General features: G+C 35.5%; 1 non-coding gene across 1 annotated transcript; it reads right to left on the reverse strand.

Moving 5' to 3' along the window:
• Positions 1 to 9,081: 9,081 nt before the first annotated feature.
• Positions 9,082 to 9,155, reverse strand: Trnat-ugu. The gene has a single exon. It is a non-coding gene; the product is annotated as a tRNA-Thr (tRNA).
• Between the last annotated feature and the right edge of the window lie 281 nt (positions 9,156 to 9,436).

A 9,436-nucleotide genomic window follows, 5' to 3' on the forward strand; every position in this document is an offset into this window, starting at 1 on the left:
TTTTTTGCTCCCCAAATAGCAAAACTCCTTTACTACTTTAAGTGCCTCATTTCCTAATCTAATTCCCTCAGCATCACCCGATTTAATTTGACTACATTCCATTATCCTTGTTTTGCTTTTGTTGATGTTCATCTTATATCCTCCTTTCAAGACACTGTTCATTCCGTTCAACTGCTCTTCCAAGTCCTTTGCTGTCTCTGACAGAATTACAATGTCATTGGTGAACCTCAAAGTTTTTATCTCTTCTCCATGGATTTTAATACCTACTCTGAATTTTTCTTTTGTTTCCGTCACTGCTTGCTCAATATAGAGATTGAATAACATCGGGGAGAGGCTACAACCCTGTCTCACTCCCTTCCCAACCACTGCTTCCCTTTCATGCCCCTCAACTCTTATAACTGCCATTTGGTTTCTATACAAATTGTAAATAGCCTTTTACTCCCTGTATTTTACCCCTGCCATGTTCAGAATTTGAAAGAGAGTATTCCACTCAACATTGTCAAAAGCTTTCTCTAAGTCTACAAATGCTAGAAACGTAGGTTTGCCTTTCCTTAATCTAGCTTCTAAGATAAGTCGTAGGGTCAGTATTGCCTCACATGTTCTGATATTTCTACGGAATCCAAACTGATCTTCCCTGAGGTCGGCTTCTACTAGTTTTTCCATTTGTCTGTAAAGAATTAACGCCAGTATTTTGCAGCTGTGACTTATTAAACTGATAGTTCGGTAATTTTCACATCTGTCAACACCTGCTTTCTTTGGGATTGGAATTATTATATTCTTCTTGAAGTCTGAGGGTATTTCACCTGTCTCATACATCTTGCTCACCAGATGGTAGAGTTTTATATCCTTATGTAATTTTCTTATAGTACTGTGCAATTCTGGATTTCATATTATGATTATTTCTTCATGTATTACAATGCAGGCTATTTTAATTACACTACATGTTTTAATTCAGATAGTCCATTACTGTGTAATAACTTTTATTTAATCAAAATTTTTTTAGTTTTGTTTTGAACTGTCCAATTGTGTCAATATTTTTTTTATATTTTGGGGTAATTTATTATATAATTTAATGGAATTGTACAACAAGCTCTGCTGAGTTTTAACTTTATTTTTCCTCTTTAGATGCAGATTGTAGTGGTTTCTAGTTTCACAGCTGTGTACTACAGAATTTTTCATATAGCAGTCAATATTTACATACATAATACTCTAGGTTTCGCTGGTAATGATTTGAATTTGAGTATTCTGTGTACTGCCTATCAGATTCTCATGAGGACTATCTATTTCGGGTATTTCATATCTAACTATCATTGAAGTTACTCATTGGTTTCACTGGAACTCTTGTAAAAAGTTTTAATTTTTACTACAATCTGTTTTTTATTTTTTGCTATTCAGTTGTACCTGACACTAGTGTTGCAAAGCCAGTTGTACTAATAAAGGAGTACTGAACAGGTGCTGCAGTTTTGTTGAACAAGAATACAAATGTCAATAAATTCAAGATGAAACAACATATTTAAATTTTCAACCAAAAGTGTTAATTGTGTACTCAGTCAATACTCTGAAATGAAAATTTGTAATATCAAAATATACAAATTTATTTCCTTCTTCATTAAAAGTATACCCATATAATATACTAATAAAAGTCATAGTTGGTTACATGTTGATACTAAAAAAACAAAAAGATCTTAAGATATTTGTATTGAAATGTATGAAAAACTTCTGTTTAAAATGGAAGGCAGTGCATGTATTTTGACTTCTTGCACTTCCTGTCCAATCAAAGGAAGTTGGAAACTTCCAGTGAGAAGGAAAAAAACCTTCAATTCTGAAAAGTCTTGTGACTGACACTGATATTGACTGTGAGAGGCCTTCTGAAGCAGCAGGGGGGGGGGGGGGGGGGTGGCGACCAGTGATCCACAGCATTCTTCGTCGTCATCCACGCACACCAAATAAATCTGTCAGCACACCATGGCTGTGTCTTCCACTGCTGTATCCATTTATCCTTTGTGTCTGAGCAATGTGATCTGGTGTGAACAACCACCATATGCTGTGACCTGGCATTATGTTGACATCCATGTGAATCAGTGTCAAACCACTGATAGCAACATTATGTGCTGGATTTTCTGGACTGACAGTAATTTATTTATTACTTCCAGTTTCATTGCATGGATCCATTAAAATGATAGACTTCTTGTATTTTTCTTTAAAACCTACAGAGTAGTAGTTTTATAAACCAGTGTAGGTCATGTACACTCTACATGTGCCTAATTTGATGTGGTAGGAGTTTGTTGAGAATTACTTCAATTTTGGCAATGTTTAACTACCTACTACATTTCTAACAGGGCAGCAGCAGAACCATGCTTTAGCAAAGACGAGTAGAACTCATTCCATTTGTCATCAGACCTTTTCACCTTGTATAAAGAATTACATTTCTTCTCTGCTAGTTTGTATTTAAGGATAATGTTTGAGCATTCTATTTTGCATTACAACTTTTGTTAATTCTGGCACAGGTGAATTGAGATGCTCTATCGCCTGACAAAAGTGACCAGAATAATGAAAATCTAAGTTAGTGAAGCATAAAGTGTCTGAGGCATATCACCCACCAAATGATGATGTCATGTGGTTTATTGATACATTTACCAGTGCAGTTGGTCTGAATGGCCTTAATAATTTTACTAAATTTGATGATTTTAATACAGATGTAAGTTCAAAACCTTTTAAATATAGTAAGCTCAGACACAACATGAACACAAACACTAAAATAGATTATGCTACAATCAGCAAAAACATTAGAGATAATGTAAACTACAGTTTGTAGTGTGTCTGTTCATGTAGTGTCTGAGCTTACTATATCTGAAAGGTTGTGAACTTGCATCTGTACTAAAATCATCAAATGTAGTAAAATTATTAAGGCCAGTCAGACCAGCTACACTGGTAAATGTATCCATAAACCACATGACGTCATCATTTGGTGGGTGATATGCCTCGGACACTTTATGCTTCATTAACTTAAGGTCATCACTGTGGAGCACAACACTTATTTCAAATCCTGCCTCTGTGGCATTGTGTTAAAGAGGAGAATTTTTTTTAACTGCTACATGTTTTTTGGCATAAACTGTCACACCATTGCTTTCATGGCATTGGCTGCAAGAACTATTTGCTAATAAGTAGCCTTCTAATTGGTAATATATTATTTCCCTGGACTTTCATCTGAGTTAATACTAAAAATTGTGGTTACTGTTCCTTTATGAATATTTGCAATATGTAGAGTTTGTTTCTGAAGTATAGTGCATATAAATGCAACATCTTTAAAGGTGGTATTCCTTTGTTGGATTGCTGTTTTACATGAGTTACATTTACTTAAGTTACATTTATTATTACAGTAACCTAATGCATTAATTGGGCATTTATGATTGTGTTGCAATAGTTATATATTTTACAGCATGGATTTTCTCCAAATACGCAGGACTCTGACATATATGAACTACATCCCTGAAGATTAGTTGCCAGTACAGTATAAATTTGCTACCTGATGCCTGTATAGTGCCACCTTCATAACTCTAATCATTTCATTCAGAGGCATTTGTTAGGCATGGAAATCCAGGGAAGTGGATTGATCATTTCTCTGTGATTTTGCTTGAAATTTTGTTGCTCTCCATGCCTCACCTTAAAGGTTATTTTCTTGTAACTGTTTCAGGGATGTCCATCTTCAGAAGACCATCTTATGTCCAGTACATTCAATATTGTCAAAACAGAGTATGAGGACAATGAGGGGCACACAGGGAGCAATGATGATGGGGAGGTGAGTCACGTTCCTCTGTAACATGATGATCCTATTATTCAGGCACTCCATGTGTCATTATGTATAATTATGCCTAATGAGGAGAGGGTTTGACTTCTTGAAACAGTCTATGCAGTGATGTAGATTAAGGTTCAAAGTATCACAGCCCGCAGTCTCTTGTTTGCAAGAAATGGACAAAAAAATATTTTGGAATTTGGTGTGATGTTCTACGACTTTAAAAATTGTTACGTTAATCAAAGTATTTTCATAGTATAGTGATTATCATGAGGATGTCGTATGAAAAAGGTTGTGGGTTCAAATCTTACCAGCTTCATTGAAATCTCTTGTATTTAAATCTTTTTTGAAATTTCTTTAAGCATTATTTTTATTCAATTAACTGGTTTAAATGCAGTTTTTTTGCTTCTATTCCTTTGTCACATCATTTTAATCAACATGTTAACTGTGTCAGTTGCTCTCATTTCTTCTTCCTATCATTCTTTTTCCACTTGGAATCCTTCTGCATGTAAATTTCATTATTTTTATTTATCTGTCATAAAATTTACACATTTAAAACTGCTGATTTATTGGTTAAAAACAAAAGATGAATCTATTGTATGGACTGTGCAGTGGTGCCAAAAATGTTTTTCTCATTACTAGCTGTCCATTATTTTTAATGAAAATTGTCACATAAACAAGTAATGCAGATGAAGATTAAAACAAAAGAAGGGATCATAGCCTATGTAAAACAAGATTCATAAAATGAGGAATAAACATAATGGATGCAATAACATGAACAGAAATAGAATATGATAAAAGAGAAAGAAATAAATTGAAATCATTAAATAATGATTATTAAAATCACATTCACAGAGGTTCCAATTGGAAAAGGAATGATAGGAAGAAGAAACGACAGCAATTGAAACAGTTAATATACTGATTAAAATGATATAACAAAGGACTATAAATAAAAAAATTACATGTAAACCAGTTAACTGAATAAAAATAATGGTCAGTCATTTCAATATAGATTAAAAACATACAAAAATTCAAAGCACATGACAAGATTCAAACTCAAAATCTCTCATTTGCAAGGATCTCACAATAATGTGTAGTGCCTCAAGAATTTCGGTATAAATTCTAGAAACACTCGGCCTTCCACCGTCTCAAACACCCGATATTTTAGGTACAAGTGAGAGAGAGAGAGAACATTTCTACTGATCCACCTGTTTCTATGTGCAGGTCAGAAGTTTGTTATTAGAAGACTGTAAGAGGGGCGAGTCACTGATGATGACAAGTGTTTGCTGCCATTGCCACAGAAGACATGATGAGAACTCAAGGAATAATTATGGAATATTCTTTGATGTGTTAGTGAAAGTGATTATTGTAGAAAAAGATAAGAAAACAATTGACTATATACTTTTAACTCACTTCATGTCTTGGACTCGAAGAAGTCAAGATCCATGTTCATAATTTCATATGGTTTTCGAACCAACTATTATGTCTCAATGTACTTAAATATTTCTAAACCTTGAGATACGAGTTAGGCAATGAAGATATTTATATCTCTAAGAAGAGAATTTTGTTCTGCATAGCAATTCTAGTACATCGTTAATCAATGAGTACGTTGACACTAAAGTTCATATATGTGATCAATAGTTTACAGAAATAAGAATATATTATTTTCCGTCACAAAAAACATTAGATTGTGGCATCCAAAGTGACAGAAGAGAAGACGTCAACTTTTCGACTAAGAAGGTTGGGTGTGGAGAGTAAGCAGTTTTCACACACGTACATTGCGCCGACGCCGATGCAGTAACCAGCCACTGCACCAGTTGCTGCTCACCAATGCTGACTCCGTGTCCGCTCGCCGCCGCCGATGCTGAAAGCAACATTTGATGCTGCTGATGCCACTGCTGTTCACTGGTGCTGATTACACATCTGCTCACCAACGCAGCTAGAACTCTACGATGGGTGAGCAAAAACCAGTAATTATTTGGTAAAGTTGAGGAGACGGTTGAATGATAAACTGTTAGTGTATTTACTGTGCTCAGTGGTGAATTTTCTTCTAGATGATTATTAGGTCTAAGATCAATAAAATTATGGATCAAGAACAGCAACAAACTTCAGAACCAACTATGGCCATTAAAGTGACTTGGGAAATGTCAGATTGGTCTGAAGTAGTGAATTTAATCGAAGCTCAAAATGCCCAAATTGCAACTTTAAGTGAAAAATTAGATGCACAGAGTGCAAATTCAACCACTTTAAGACAAGAACTAAATGCTAGATTAGATGACCAAAGTGCTAAGTTGGATGACCAGAAGGCTGATTCAGCCACTCTAGGTGAAAGATTAGATGCTCAGAGTGAAATTCTAAGTAATCAAAAGGAAACCTTGAACAGTCAAGCAGCAAATATAGTTTTATTAAAAACTGAATTTGAGTCTAGTTCTTCGAATACTCATGTTAATCAACTATTTACTGAATTTAACCAGAGACAGGATGAGCAATTTCAGAATTTAGCTAAAAAACTAGAATCGATATTGAAGATAAATGTAATAATGTAGAATCTGAATTTAGTGAAAAATTAAAATTTTGTGAAAATGTATGTAATGTTAAACTTAATTATGTAAGACAGGAAATAAATACTTTGAAAGAAAGCACAGATCGACCTAAGGAAGTACTGTTGATTATTCAATCAAAAATCCCAGGTGTTACTACACGCGTTGTTAGTTTGCGAGTAGATAATATAGGACAAAGTTTTAAAGGAGAAATAGACAACTTTGGCATTATAAATGTAAGTAGTTTGGCGGAACCATTTGAACTAATTAAAGATCGAGGAGTTACTGAGAGTATAATCTCCAGAAACATTTTGATGGTTGCTTTTTCTGAACTTAATGATGCTAGCAAGGTTATGGATGACTTGTGCGAAGAATTCAAACTTGTCCATGACAAAGTAGAAAATAAAATAACTTTACTTAATGTTGTGCTTCCTAGTAAAGTGGTAATTGTTTTGCTGTGGGGAGACCTTCACACAAAATTTAATATGAAGTACTGGTCTGCATTTGCTCAAGTGAGGCTAATGTCAGATCCATGGGATCTGGGTGGAGTCATATTTGTCTCCCAGGGATGTTAACATTCTGTGTTAATGGGAGGAGTGATGACTGTCAGATCTCTAGTTGTTTTCAGTATTTCTTCTGTACTATTTTTCCTGTACCAAATTCCCTTCAAATCTTGAACTATTCTGTAATCTATTCTTGAATTCTTAAACTATCCTATAGGTTTAGTGTATATGAAACCAGAATATGACTAAAAGATATACTGGCTAAAGAGGATCACAGATAAACAGTGATCTCTAGAAAAGAAATGAAACAAATAGAATATTATATTGGTGGAAAGTATAATATGCGGGTACTAATTAAACAGAGTGATATTGAGATGACATAAACTGAATAGAGTATTGTATGTGTGCAAAAGATACTAATGTGGTTAACTAAACAGCCAATATGCTATAGTAAGGTGAAGGTGAGAATGTCCATTCTGTAGGAGACATTTAACACAATACCTCCTCCAGCTTCTAACTCAAGTACTGCTGATGTAGGGATCCTAGGGAAGGGGGGTGGGAAGTGTTTTCCTGTCATTGGGGCTATCTTCTTTCACTTCTTTGATGTTAGCAACCAGTTCTACTTTTTCCTTTTTTACTTCTCATCTGAGTACTTACCTTTCTTTTCTTTCCATGTTCATATGCTTCTATCATAGAAGTCCTCTTTTTCCATGGTAACAAAGAACCTTCAACTTATTTCACATAAGTAGGCTAAAGAATCAGGATATGCTAACATACATCTACATACACACAAAGATATACTTAAACACAAACAGGAGAATTACGAATTAGAAACCTGAATTGATGTCAGAACTGCCAAGGGATGTAGGGGAATAAGGATATATGTACATCTGGGTAGAGTCACACATTATATGATTTGATATGTGACTGTTCTACATTGTTCAATTTTTTTTTTCTTCGGCACTTCTTATATGTACATACATGTATATAAAGACAGAAGGGTAACAATCAACTCATGCATTTTGGAGCCGAGTTTATAGGGAAACAGATGTAAACAAAAAGTACAATTCATTTATAAATGAATTCATGTCTTTGTTTGAGTTCCCAAAAAAGTAGTTAGAAATAGTCTTATAAGCAACGTCAAGAAGTCTTGGATCACTACAGGGATAATAACATCTTATAGAACAAAGAGGATGTTATACAGTTCTCTCAGGACTTGTAATGGACCAAAGAAACGACAGCACTACAAACTTTACTGTAGCATTCTCAAGAAGGTTATAAATAAATATAAAAGTTGTTGTTGTTGTTGTTGTGGTCTTCAGTCCTGAGACTGGTTTGATGCAGCTCTCTGTGCTACTCTATCCTGTGCAAGTTTCTTCATCTCCCAGTACCTACTGCAACCTACATCCTTCTGAATCTGCTTAGTGTACGCACCTCTTGGTCTCCCTCTACAATTTTTACCCTCCACGCTGCCCTCCAATGCTAAATTTGTGATTCCTTGATGGCTCAGAATTATGTCCTACTAACCGGTCCCTTCTTCTTGTCAAGTTGTGCCACAAACTCCTCTTCTCCTCAGTTGTATTCAATATCTTCTCATTAGTTATGTGATCTACCCATCTAATCTTCAGCATTCTTCTGTAGCACCACATTTGGAAAGCTTCTATTCTCTTCTTGTCCAAACTATTTATCGTCCATGTTTCACTTCTATACATGGCTACACTCCATACAAATACTTTCAGAAAAGACTTCCTGACACTTAAATTTATACTCGATGTTAAAATATTTCTCTTCTTCAGAAACGCTTTCCTTGCCATTACCAGTCTACATTTTATATCCTCTCTACTTCGACCATCATCAGTTACTTTGCTCCCCAAATAGCAAAACTCTTTTACTACTTTAATTGTCTCATTTCCTAATCTGATTCCCTCAGCATCACCTGACTTAATTCGACTACATTCCATTATCCTTGTTTTGCTTTTGTCAATGCTCATCTTATATCCTCCTTTCAAGACATTATCCATTCCGTTGAACTGCTTTTCCAAATCCTTTGCTGTTTCTGACAGTATTACAATGTCATTGGCGAACCTCAAAGTTTTTAACTATATATGAAGGTAGTATCTGTTCCCGAAAGAACAGTTACCGTGGAGGACCATGCAGCTTTGCTAGAAATGAAATGATAATTAAATGGACACCCTAGCTGCAAACAGGCGTTGATGTACTTCATTGGGGACATGTTGAAAATGTGTGCCCCGACCGGGACTCGAACCCGGGATCTCCTGCTTACATGGCAGACGCTCTATCCATCTGAGCCACCGCGGCACAGAGGACAGTGCGTCTGCAGGGACTTATCCCTTGCATGCTCCCTGTGAGATCCACATTCCCAACATGTCCACACCACTACATTCGTAGTGCGCCTAATAGATGTTTGCCCATCATACTCATTACTCATGGCAGATTAATCTACCAAGTCCCGTACAAGTTCAGGCATAGCATGTGCGTTCGCACAAGAAGGTCAATGGCCGGGAAGCCATATTTTAACTATATATGACGGTAGTATCTGTTCCCGAAATAACAGTTACCGTGGATGACCATGCAGCTTT

Source organism: Schistocerca piceifrons, chromosome 9 (genome assembly GCF_021461385.2).
Source record: "Schistocerca piceifrons isolate TAMUIC-IGC-003096 chromosome 9, iqSchPice1.1, whole genome shotgun sequence".
Taxonomy (NCBI): domain Eukaryota; kingdom Metazoa; phylum Arthropoda; class Insecta; order Orthoptera; family Acrididae; genus Schistocerca; species Schistocerca piceifrons.